Below are 12,500 nucleotides of genomic sequence, written 5' to 3' on the forward strand. Positions count from 1 at the left end.
ATATATATATATATATATATATATATATATATATATATATGTATATATACAAATATATGTATATATATACATATATATATATATATGCATATATATATGTATATGTATATATATACAATATATATATATATATATATATATTGTATATATATATATATATATATATATATATATTGTATATATATATGTATATATATATATATATATATGTGTGTGTGTGTGTGTGTGTGTGTGTGTGTGTGCACGTCTGTGTGTGTATTCATAATAAATGTATGCATATGTTTCAGTAAAAATCTAAATCCATATAACATTGAAACCATTGCATTTATTATTAAGAATAAATAAGAAGGTTTTATCTTTGGTAATAATCTTGTATTGTATAATATAAATATTTTCAACCATTAAGCTTAATATGGAAGGAATGAACGAGTTCTGTGAAGGCTTATGAATTTGGTATGTATTTCTAAAAAAAAAATGAAAGCAATAAGCTCTAATATACGGGAATAAATCATTTGATTTATTCGTCATATCTTCTATTACTATTCTAAAACAACCGTTCGGACTGTCATAACTATATCTGAAGGGTTTGTTAAAAATCTACTCAAAATGAACTATTACATAACCATAATTCTGATATATTACCTGCCAAACTTCAGGGACAGTTAGATATTAAGTGTCAGGAACCTGTTATATTATTAGATTCTATCAGAGAAGTTTTTTTAAACAAGCCTATTAGTTTATTTGAGTCTGCTATACAAGGTTCTTATTTCCCAACGTTATCCTTACATTAAGGGATCGGTTGCTGGATGCGTCCTCTCAAATGCCATCTGTTAAAGGTAGCCTCCTCCACCAAACCTCTTCTTTCCATACCAGCCTTCATCTGATGTCGCCATCTAGTTCTCTGCTTCCAGGTTGACCATGTATGATATTTATGAAAAATTGGCAAATTGAAATCTCTCGTCAGTTTGATTGTTTTTAATTTATGTGGCATAAGGCAGAAAAGTCTCAATATTCATTAACCTATAAAAGTAAGAGTCTAATTCAAATTTCCTAGTCAGGGCATTCTGTTCTGAGAAGTTCTGAAATGTTTCTTATCACTAGAAGCCTTTTACTACTACTACTGCTACTACTGCTACTACTACTACTACTACTACTACTAATAGTAATAATAATAATATCGAAAATTATACTCAAATGCTGGGGGCAGTGCGCAAACAGCTATCAACAAAAGATGGGCTTTAAGGTTCGAGTTCCACTCAAGCTCGATAGTTTCTTTACTGTCTGCAACCTCACTATCTTTGCAGGTTACGGATAGGGTGTTTTGGGTAGCCTTGAGGTCTCCCTTAAGAGTTGTCAGACGGTTTCATCCGACGGTTTTTTTTTCTTTACAAATTGTTAAAGCCAATGCCTGACCCTCCATGGTCATAGCCTGGATGGAGAGGGTCTTGGGCGCTGATTATTTGTATATGTAGTCAGTCTGTAGGTTATTGTTCTGCTAGGGCATTGTCACTGTCCCTTGCTTCTGCCACTCATGAGCGAACTTTAAACCTTTAAACTAAAGATTCATCATAATGTTAATATACATCAGTGCTAAATAAGATCAAAGGGTTCAGAAACATTTTCTTATATGATTCGTATTCAAATACAGCATAATACAATAATAAATGGCTTTGTTTGCGTTTTATAGGGCCTTAACGTTAGGGACAAAGCTGACTAAAAGATAAGATTTTCGTTCCTGCAAAGATTTCTCTGTTTTTCAATTTTCTATTGAACAAACAGTGCCAAGAACCGAACCTCTTGTCATTGATGAAGCTATATTTAAGTCTCTCTCTCTCTCTCTCTCTCTCTCTCTCTCTCGTTATCCTTTAAGCCACAAGTATTGGATAATTACTCAGACTCTCCCGGGAGTTGAAATAGAAAACACTAAACCATATAAGAGAAAGTTGAATTGACACGAACGGACCCATAGGACGTTACGTACCGTGCAGAAACTCCGACTTAGGTACCTTCATTATGGTACGTTAATGCCTCTCAAAAACAGAAATCAAGTATCAAGAATCTGTGGAAGGCAACATCTTCTTTCCTACCGTTATCCTTACAATAAGGGGACGGTTGCCGTATGTGCCCTCTCCAATACCATCTATCAAAGGCATCCTCCTCCGCCAAACCTCTTCACTTCATATCCCCCTTAATCTCGTCGGGTCATATAGTTTTTTGCCTCCCTCTCGATCTTCTCTCGTTAACAGGCTCCTCCCTACCCCTTCTAAATCCCTCTCCACCAACCTTCCTTAATACAGGTCCATACCATCTCATCGTGGCTTCCTATTTTTGAAGATCTTTCCAAGTAGATTTCTCCTTCAATCTTTTTGAGGTAGTTTGATCATATATTTCTCTTTTCATAATCCATCACTCTTCAGTAGTTCGTTGAACACCTCTCGGAAATTACAAGAGATTAAATCGCCGGAGTATTAACAAATTTGACACGTCTGCTTTGACTTTGTAACTGTTAATGGGACAATAGTCTTGTTTCTCATTGTATCTTCTTTCCGACCGTTATCCTTACATTAAGGGATCGGTTGCCTGATGTGCCGTATCCAATGCCTTCTATCAAAAGCGTCCTCTTCCACGAAACCTTTTCAATCCAAAATTATCCTTCACCTTATCTCGTCATCTAATTCTCTGCCTTCCTCGCAATATCCCCCCAAAACAGGTTTCTCCCAAGCCCTCCTCACTCCCTCCCCACCATCCATCCTCAACAGAGTGATACCTGTCTTAGAAACGATTTCTAAATACCTGATTAAAGATATATAAAAAAGATGTGAAGTAATTCACCACGCACGCGCAGTACGGATAACCGCTTTAGATTATCAGGCTTAGTAACCAAGACGTCATTCTACGACGGACATACGAGCTACAATGTTCTCATGAAGTGGTTACGAAACGATGAACGTGTATACCGGTGACACCGGAGGGATAAGGCAGACAAGTTTACGTCTTTAAGTTCCTTTGAGATTCTAATAAACTTTTTCTATTCTTTTCGTCCCTCCCTTTTTCTTGCGAAAGTCACGTCGTTTGGCGCGGATACACGTCAGAAATGATAAATGTAGAGAAAGTAAGAAAACTTTTGAGCATTAGCCAAAAGTTTCCTTTCAAAAAAGATGGCTGGGATGAAAAAGGAGGCAAAGTTGGCGAATGGAGATTTTGAGAAGTCTCGTTAGTCTGTAGATGAAGCGGGGAAAAAAGACCCAACAGTAGGCATTTATTAGAAGACAACAGAATACACAACAAAGACTTCTGGAGCCCTGCCGCAAGTTATGCGAAAATCGGATTCGCCAAAGAACGGAGGGAAATGACCGCGTTAAGAAATGCGAAGGAGCAGAAGTTATGCAAATTTATATAGAAAGCTAATGGATGTTGGTGTGATTAGTGGCGGTCATGTTACCGGCTTAGATAGAGGTTACAAAATATATTAGAATAACAAATTAATAAGAGAGAGAGAGAGAGAGAGAGAGAGGAGAGAGAGAGAGAGAGAGAGAGGATTTGCTAATTAATTTTGCAGCGGTTTGGCTAGATTACCTCGTAGATGTTCTCTGGTTTTCGATTGTTATATAATGATATACTGTACATCTTATAATAGCTTTGACCTCAAAGTCCAAATGTCTGTCATACCACTTTCTATAGAGATTTAGAATCATAGTATATGACGAGTGACCGAATATATAATATATAGGTAAAGTCTTCATATTTTCGCCAGGCTTTGCGATAGAGAACAATGTAGGTTCTTTTGATTTGAGCCAAAAGCTCAATTCTTTCCTCAAAAGAGAGAGAGAGAGAGAGAGAGAGAGAGAGAGAGAGAGAGAGAGAAAAAAAAAGGTGAGCTTTTACCCTATAGTAATTTTTGCCTGGTCAAAGGTAACGCCTCCCGCCCAGAGAGAGAGAGAGAGAGAGAGAGAGAGAGAGAGAGAGAGATTAATTCAATGGGAGCAGAATAATTACCCTTAACATGAATTTCAAACAAACCATATACTGTGTCTTAGGTTTGATAGATGTGCAACATATTCTCTCTCTCTCTCTCTCTCTCTCTCTCTCTCTCTCTCTAAGGAAGAGAAAGGAGACTAACATTCTTCACACAACCACGATTTAGTGTTTCATCTTGACCCTTCGGCGAACCTTTACTTATCAGATAAATTCGATATTCTGTCGATGAATAACGTTATGCATAAACTGGTCGGACCTTTGCTCAGAGGATGACTGTAATAATGAAGCAGACGAGACGGGAAGAGTGGATGGCTGGCCAATTTATGATGCTCTTCGTTCAACAATTTTCTCCTAATATTTTTTTTTTTTTTTTTATTCTTCTAGGATTTTATGTTTTATTATAAAAATCCCATTATATAAGATTAATTCACATTATTTGCGTAATCAATCTATAAAAGAAATAAAAAATATAGTTATGAATTGATACAGCATTTTAAAAAGAAAAATATATAAATCAAAATAACAAAAGTTCTCCTAATATTTTTCTTTTTCGATATTCCTTACGGATTTGAATTTTTCTTATCTTTTATTATACAAATGCCCATTATTTCCGTAATTACTCCATTAAAGAAATAAAAAAAATATAATTATGAACTTATATAGCATTTTAGAAAAAAATATAAATCCAAATAAGGAAAGTTCTCGTAATATTTTTTTTCCTTCGACATCCCTCATGGATTATTTTCTTATCGTTTATTATAAAAATCCCGTTAATTAATTAGTCTATTAAGAATATGGTTATGAACTCATACAGTATTTTACAAAAAAAAAAAATATATATATATAAATCAAAATAAACAAATATGCCAATCATGCTTTTCGTTCAACAATTTTCTCCTAATATTTTTTTTTCGATATTCCTCTGGGATTAAATATTTTCTTATCTTTTATTATAAAAATGATATTATATTTTATTTAGTTATATTATTTGCTTAATTAGGCTATTAAAGAAAAATATGGTTTTGAGCTTATACAGTATTTTACAAAAAAATATAAATCAAAGTAAACATAAATGCCAATTTATGATGCTTTTCGTTCAACAGTTTTCTCTTAATATTTTTTTTCGATACTCCTCAGGGATTAAATATTTTCTTATCTTCTATTACAAAAATGCTATCATATCTAATTAAGTTACATTATTTGCTTAATTAGTCTAATAGAAAAAAATGTGGTTATGACCTTAAACACTATTTTGCAAACAACATAAATCAAAATCAACATAAAGGCCAATTTATGATGCTCTTCGTTCAACAATTTATTCCTAATATATATTTTTTTATATTCCTCATGGATTAATCTTTTTTTTTTTTTATCTTTTATCATGAAAATGCCAGTACGTTTAATTAATTTACATTATTTGCGTAATTACTCTATTAAAGAAAATATAGCTTGGAACTTATACAGTATTTTACAAAAAAATTATATATTAAGATCATAAATATAAATAAAGATATATAGTTTAGAAATTCTTTTGTTACATACTTAGATATATTGCTCGCATATCTTCAAAAATATACATTCTTTATGGTTTTAATTTCTTTAAATAAAAAAACCCTTATATCTTTGGAGCTATTGTTGTGATTATTACACATCCACAAACGATAGGAATAATTATTTGGGTGTTTAACATGAAGGAAAATCGTAATTTTAAATTAGACTCTATTACTTGCATTTTTAAAAAATAGAAAATCATTCATATTAGTCGAATAATACTGAAGATAATAACAATGATTGTTATGATACTTGTAGTGGTGATAATAGTGATAATAGTAAAAACCAAGAGTGCATATACCTCATCCACTGACTCTAAACCACATGGATGCATATTTGTATTAACCAGAACAGTTATTTATGAGAACCAAACGTATTCTTTCAGGTTAAGAATAGACATTACTCCAGACATTATGCTATTTTGAAGATGAAATTATAACTGGAGGTTTTGCCTCTTGACGTAAAGCTCCTAATGAATCATAACATGTGTTCTTGGGGGTTTGAGGTTGTTTTCTTCTTCTTCTTCTTCTTCTTCTTCTTCTTCTTCTTCTTCTTCTTCTTCTTCTTCTTCTTCTTTTTATTATTATTATTATTATTATTATTATTATTATTATTATTATTATTATTATTATTATTCATCTATTACGCCCATTGACGCAAAGGGCTCAGTTAGATTTCTCCAGTCGTCCCTATCTTGAGCTTTTAAATTATTATTATTATTATTATTATTATTATTATTATTATTATTATTATTATTATAACGAAAACAAAATATGCCATAAATCTTTCATAATCGTGATAATTCAAATTGTGCAAATACTTATATGTACTAAGACTATGAGTAATCTTCCCTATAAAGTACGTGACTCGAATAGAGAAGATAGGCAATGAACTGTCAAGGATAAATTCAATGATGAATATATATTGTTGATACAATTCACATTCTTATTCCATTTTACCAGTTTCCGTATGATCATGTCTGTATCATCTTATGGTATATGCAACTCTTATATTTCAAGCATACGGCTTGGTACTGGGGCAGGGGATCCAATTCATTGGCGGGGTGCATTGTATAGTAAAAGTTAAAACACGTTGCAAGGAAGGTAGCGCGGACGGAGCTAAAGTGGAAAGCTAACAAGGTGGGTGCAGAAAATAGTCGGATAGACTCTGATAAAAAGCATTTAGCAATACCTACAGGGCATTGCTTGTGGTACACTGCTGGCACTATCCCATGATCAAAGAAGCTATTTAAAAGATAGGGAATGGAAATATCATATGTTCTACCCTTGAGGGAAGAATTAAACCCGCCCCTGAAACAAATGTAAGATTATATGATTTTGATAATATGTAACCAGAGAGAGAGAGAGAGAGAGAGAGAGAGAGAGAGAGAGAGAGAGAGAGAGTTCCAAAGCCTGGCAGAAGAGGGCACAGAGGAGTTCAGGAAGTTCGCACGTGCAATACGATACATGAGGAATCTTATGTAAAGAGTAATATATGACGTTATGGTACGTCTTAGGTACATGATACTGTACCGCACTTGTTTCATACACGCTCGTACACTGTAACGGTTTTGATTTTTTATCTTATCACTCGCTCTTCCCTGCACTGTTAATAGACCACCCTGTCTTTTCATGCCAGCACAACCTTTTTCATGTTTCATTTTCTGTGACGTTCTTGCTCTCAGGGCGTTGTGTAAAAACTCGATGATTGTTTAATAAAGTTTACTTGCATTCACTTTACCTCTCGGTTATCACCGATCACAGTATCTATTGTCAACGGAAAAGTGACCACAAAATTATAGTTGATCGATCTAAAAACTATGATTGTTTCTGCATTGTAAAAGGTCATTTAGAGAATGATGTAGCAAAAAGCTTTCCATTAATACAACATTGACTATATGGAATACTGGTTTCGTGATTCTCTTGTAATGAGCAACGGAGTGTTTACAAATTCGATTGCAAATATGATACTAATAAATCAAGATATATGTATAAGATGAAAAGAGGTGAAGACACAGAGACCCATTAATGCCATCGTAGCATACCAAACCTAATCGAGTAATTGCAAAGCTTAATCCCGATGATCATAATCAGGCAGTCAGGCGGTCTGGCCTATCACTTTACCTCTGAACAGACTTCAATGGTCTCACCAATCAAATCGGTTGGATGACTGATATGAACAGGTACTGGTAACGCATGCAGTCCGCTAACAGGATGACTGACTGGCAAATACCCTTTGGCTATTGGATAATTTTGGTAATTATACTGAAGGCGCGCACGAGAAGTGTTGATGTCGTTCAAACACACCGCCTGAATTCTCTTGGGATTTCCATCTTGTAGTTCGAGAGAAATGCGAGGTTAAGCGCAGTGGTTACGATCTTTGATATGTAAGCCTCAAGGCCTGTTTACACGGTCGAACGGTTCGTAGAATGCAGTTCAACAGACTAAGTGTTTGAAGTAATGTTCGAAGGTGTAAACGGGGTATTTTGGTTTCGAACACGTTCATCAAACGGCTCGAAGAAACCCTGTTCTCACCTGACTTTTGTGTGCGGGTCTACATTTTCCACAAATATTATGCATTTGTGGCTGACTCCATCTCTTCGAACCGTTTGAGAAGCCGGTTCAACAGCCGGGTTCGACGAACCGTTTGACCGTGTAAACTCTGCTTTATACCAGCCCCCCTCCCCCGGCCCACTTACCTGTACCTAAGAAGTCTGTCTAAGAATTAGTAGTGTACTTTGGATTTGAATTATTTATTGTTTTTATTTGTAAAAGCACATTCAAGCTCAATAAAGTTATTATTTTTGGAACTACTTCTGTTCTTTCTTTTGTTTACTTACCATTTTACATTCTTTTCTTTATCTCTATATTGACTTTTCTATATGGTTTACTAAGGGATTTCAAAAGTAAAAAATAGTTTTCATCCCTGGGAACATAGTTTATTAAGAGATATCAGGAGTAAAATATAATTTTAATCCCTTGCAACATAGTTTACTAAGGTATTTTAAGAATAAAAGATAGTTTTCATCCCCTGCAACATAGTCTATTTAAGAGGTTTCTAAAGTAAAAGGTAGTTTTCACACATTACAACATAGTTTGCTAGGGGATTTGAAGGGTAAACGATAGTCTTCTTCCCTTGCAACATAGTTTAATGAAAGATTTCAAGAGTAAAAGATAATTTTCATCCATTGTAACATAGTTTTTAAATTTCAAGAGTAAAAGATAGGTTTCGTCCCCTGCAACATAGTTTACTAAGGAATTTCAAAGATAAAAGATGCTTTTCATAACTTGCTTCATAGTTTATTGAGAGATTTCTTGAGTAAAATATAGTTTTCATCCCTTGCAACATAGTTTATTGAGAGATTTCAAGAGTACAAGATTATTTTCAATCCTTGCAACATAGTTTGCTAAGAGATTTTAAGGTTAAACGATCGTTTTCATCCTGTGCAACAAAGTTTATTAAGAAATTTTAAGCGTAAAATATAGTTTTCATCCCTTGCAACAGCAGTTTGCTAAGGTATGTCAGGGATGAAAAATAGTTTTCATCCCTTGCAACATAGTTTATGAAGAAATTTCAAAAGTAAAATATAATTTTCATCCCTTGCAACATAGTTTATTAAGAGATTTCATGAGTAACAGATAGCTTTCCTCCCTTGCAACATAGTTTGCTAAAGGATTTCAAGAGTAAAAGATAAATCACCATTCCACGAATTTCATAAAGTAACTCGTTTTTAACCCCCCCCCAAAAAAAAAAAGATATCTCAGATATTTCTTGGTGCTTTCGTCTTGGGTAATCCAACCTTCCACCAAGCCTTCCACAACTGTCTTATCGTCAGCACGTGATTAGAAAAGGTCAGTTTTGCTTCTTGGGTTTGGATGTCATTCAATCCTCCAACACGCCATCGGGATGCGGGTTGGAAGAGAATCTTCTCATTTTCTGCGCAAGATCTAGTTTACATTGTTTTGACGCTGAAGAGTTAGATTTCCATTTGATGCTTCAATACTTAGTGTACGCGACCAGTCAACAATGACGGATAGATATTTGATTCATATTTGATATTTTGATAACTAGTTTACGCGACCCGTCAAAATTGATGGCTAAATATTTTGATAGATATGCGCACAAACACATTCTTACACATTCACAGATTCAACCCTTACCACCACCTCCCACTTTAATAAGTACAAACCGTTTCACCAGGTTATGACTACTCCCTCTCTCCCTACCCGAGGGACGGGTAATGACTGGATAGTTATATGTCTGGCAATACCACTGGACGTTCACGGAACTATATATATATATATATATATATATATATATATATATATATATATATATATATATATATATGTATATATATAAATATATATATATACACACACATATATATATATATATATATATATATATATATATATATATATATATATATATATATATATACATATGTATAAAGCCATGGTCTTCCTCTTTATTATATAGGGGATATAGGATAAATTTCAGATATATGCAATTTCTTAAGTAACTGAAAATTCCCCTGGTTCTTCATATTTTTATGTATTTCACTTTTATTTATCTATTATTATTATTATTATTATTATTATTATTATTATTATCATTATTATTATTATCATTATTATTATTATTATTATTATTATTATTAAAAGAGGTGAAAAAGAGTAAAACCTATAAAACCTGAAAAAATATAGAAAAAAATAGATAAATTTCACTGCTTTATTTGCCCGTATTTAAAGCCTTATATTTATTGCATATTCAATATATGCTCTATATCCTTTTGAGGGCCTTGAAGAGTGCTTTAATAGAGCAAAACCAGTTGCTTCATTGAAACAATAATTTGAAAATAATGCATTGCTTTGTTTTTATCATGACTTTATTCTTGACTTGACTTGTCATGTCATGTAACGTATGGTCACTGTATATATATATATATATATATATATATATATATATATATATATATATATAGACAGTATATATATATACATATTTATATATACAGTATATATATATACATATATATACAGTATATATATATACATATATATATATATATATATATATATATATATATATACATATATACTGTATATATATATATATATATATATATATATATATATATATATATATATATATATATATATATATATATATATATACATATATATATATGTATATATAAACACAGTATATATATATATATATATATATATATATATATATATATATATATATATATATATATATATATCCAGCCGATGGATCCTCTGAGGCCCTTTGCCGCAAAAGGCGTAGGAGGAGGTGATGACGATGATATATATATATATATATATATATATATATATATATATATATATATATAAAAATATGTGTAAATATATTCTTATATATATAGATATATGTATATATATGTATATATATATTATATATATATAAATATGTGTGTAAATATATACTTATATATATATAAATATATGTTTATATATATAAATGTATATATATATGTATATATAGATATATATATATGTATATATATATATGTATATATATATATATATGTATATATATGTATATATACAGTATATACTGTACATATATATATATACATATATGTAATATATATATATATATATATATATATATATATATATATATATATATGTGTGTGTGTGTGTGTGTATATGTATATTTCCATGCATGCATCATTTAATTATGCACTTGAAATCATCATGTCCCTTTAAGAGTATATATCTATGTATTGTTTATTCATATTCATAATTAAAATTTCTATACTCTTTCATACTCAATGAATAACCTGATACATCTTTATCTTAAAAATATATTTCTCTCGATTAGGTTACGTTGGCATTCTGAGCATCGTTTACACATAACGGTAAGTCTTAGAACGGTTGCATGTAATGTTGGATTTCTGTGATTGTCTAAGCATGTGTACACACACACAAGTACACGCATACACACATATAGCTAGATAGCTAGATAGACATTAAGAACAACAGAATGGGTCCCTAGTTATTGCAAAAGAAGCTGGGGAAAGAAGAGAAGATGATACTTAGACGGACTAAGAAATTTTTTGGGTACAGACAGTCAGTGAAAGACCAAAAACAGAAGGGAGTGGAAGGACATATCTGAGGACTTTGAACTACCATGGACTAGTTATAGCTGATGATATATATATATATATATATATATATATATATATATATATCTATATAGATAGATATATATATATATATATATATATATATACATATATATATATATATATATATATATATATATATATATGTATATACTGTATATTTATATATATTTATAGATATATATATATATATATATATATATGTATGTATATATATATATATATATATATATATATATACATATATAAATTATATAGATGTATGATTATTTGCATATTTTTATAACATAACTGGAAACTATATAAACAGTAATTTGCACCAAAACGTATTTCATAGAATCTATTGTGGAAATAGCTGTTGGATGTCAATTTCGAAAATTGAAGACATAAAAATGATATAAAATCACATTATCAATATAGAATCACAGTTCTTCAAAAATAGGCAGATGGCTGATTATATTAAAGAAGATATAAAGGAATAAATAATCTTCGTCGTCAAGCGTAGTTTCACATTTCCAATGAACGGATCCTCACATATGGATTCACCACCTGAACGGGGCTATGTAGCCTTGATACTGGTATAAGCTCATCATTTCGTATGTAAAAAAGTGCATCTTTAATGTCATCTGAATATTCTACAAGGAAGCTCTGAAGAGTCTTCTATTTATAAGGGGTTTTAGATTGATACTATTTGATTGATAACATTTGGGGAAGCATGTAAGAGCTGAAGTAAAACTGTGAAGACTGAGTTAGAGGGGATTTGGAGCAAAGGCAAAGTAGAAGGTGAAGC

At 31.6% G+C, this 12,500-nt stretch overlaps 1 protein-coding gene across 5 annotated transcripts in view; it reads left to right on the top strand.

The window, feature by feature from the left end:
* LOC137647698 (facilitated trehalose transporter Tret1-like) overlaps positions 1 to 12,500 on the top strand; it is a 97,189-nt gene that overhangs the window by 12,637 nt on the left and 72,052 nt on the right. For 2 of the 5 annotated variants that reach the window (XM_068380779.1, XM_068380777.1), the window contains exon 2: positions 11,407 to 11,443. The exons of the other annotated variants lie outside the window; for them this stretch is intronic. The gene's annotated coding sequence lies outside the window, so the exon portion shown is untranslated. The remainder of the gene's footprint in view (positions 1 to 11,406; positions 11,444 to 12,500) is intronic. 5 annotated transcript variants of the gene reach the window in all.

Source organism: Palaemon carinicauda, chromosome 1 (genome assembly GCF_036898095.1).
Source record: "Palaemon carinicauda isolate YSFRI2023 chromosome 1, ASM3689809v2, whole genome shotgun sequence".
NCBI classification, from domain to species: domain Eukaryota; kingdom Metazoa; phylum Arthropoda; class Malacostraca; order Decapoda; family Palaemonidae; genus Palaemon; species Palaemon carinicauda.